The sequence below is a fragment of the Gossypium raimondii genome, chromosome 9 (assembly GCF_025698545.1).
Source record: "Gossypium raimondii isolate GPD5lz chromosome 9, ASM2569854v1, whole genome shotgun sequence".
Taxonomy (NCBI): domain Eukaryota; kingdom Viridiplantae; phylum Streptophyta; class Magnoliopsida; order Malvales; family Malvaceae; genus Gossypium; species Gossypium raimondii.
Genome location: NC_068573.1, coordinates 15,033,875 through 15,035,286, shown reverse-complemented (window position 1 = coordinate 15,035,286; position 1,412 = coordinate 15,033,875). Strand labels below are relative to the sequence as shown.

General features: G+C 36.5%; 1 non-coding gene across 1 annotated transcript; it reads left to right on the top strand.

Annotated features, from left to right (window-relative positions):
- The first annotated feature begins 1,022 nt into the window (after nt 1–1,022).
- LOC128032930 (small nucleolar RNA R71) lies at nt 1,023–1,128 on the top strand. Its single transcript, XR_008189270.1, has one exon. It is a non-coding gene; the product is annotated as a small nucleolar RNA R71 (small nucleolar RNA).
- The last annotated feature ends 284 nt before the right edge of the window (nt 1,129–1,412 follow it).

Here is a 1,412-nt window from a genome sequence, read left to right as displayed (position 1 = left end):
AGTTTTGAACAAGTATAGAAAGCTTACAAACTCGTCTTCATCCAATTTTTGTTTCTCTTCCAACCTTGAAGGGAACGATATCTTTGCAATGACAGGTTCTTTAATTGTCTATTTCTTTGGTTCAATTTTTAGTTTGACTACTTCCTTTGGTTATATTTCATCATCAACTTCAAAGGTTTTTTCCTGAAGATAATCAACATTCTTTTTATTTAGCTCCTTAGTTGGGTTCTCCGGGCTACTCAGCACTTTACCCGATTGGAGCGTGATTGCTTTCACCTTTTCATTTCCCTCTTTTCAAGGAATATATTTAGTGTTACTAGGGATACCAATACCAATTTTTCTCTTAATATCTCCCATTAAGCTCATTAATTGGCTCATTTGATTTTCGACCTTAGTCAAGGTTTTTGCTAAATTAGTGCACTCAGACTAGACCTGTTTCACTTCTGTCCTCATTGACTGCATTTCCCCTTTAATTCGATCCAAACATTGACCAGATACAGCGTTGTCATTTGGGTTGGCCCTTTCCAGAGGTTTCTGTAAATAAGAAGGTTGATAGTTAGTGTTTTTTACTTGATTAGAAATATTTCCTCCTTATTGATTTCTTCCCCATCTCAAGTTCGGGTGATCTTTCCATCTGAGATTATAAGTATTTAAATAAGGATTTTCACCCCTATTCCCGATGTAATTCACATTCTCAGTTGAATTGTGTGATATAATGGAAGAGCAGTTTGTCTCCGCCATATATAAATAATGCACTATTTTTGGACTCTATGTGATTAAGTCTATCCACTAATTATTTATATTTTTCATCCTTCTGGACAACCTTTATCGTAGATGGTCTCTGGCCATATGTGTGTCGTTCAGTTGGCCACTGACAAGAGTTCATTTCCATATTTTCTATTAATTCGTACACATCCTCATATGTTCAGTTCATTAAGACACCTCCTACGACTCCATCTAATCCTGACTTTGCGTGTACATTCAACCTATTGTAGAAAATTTGCAGTTGTAACCACTCAAGCAATTAGTGGCGTGGGCATTTCTGAATCAGCGTTTTAAAATGCTCCCATGCCTCGTGAAAACTTTCTCCTTCTAATTGTTTAAACATAGAAATTTCCCTTCCTACCTGGACCGTCTTGCTAATGAGGAAGAACTTTTGTAGGAACTTTCCTGCAAGTTTGACCCATGTTGTTATGGATCCTGGTGCCTGCGAATCTAACCAAGAAAAGGCATTATCAATTAATGAAAAGGGGAACAACCAAAGACGAATAGCGTCATTGGTGACCCCATTATATTTGAAAGTATCACAAAGTTGGAGGAATCATTTTAAATTCTGACTCGGATCTTCTGTCATCATTCTTCAAAACTGTAAATTATTCTAGATCATAGCTGGCTTGATCTTGAAGTTATTG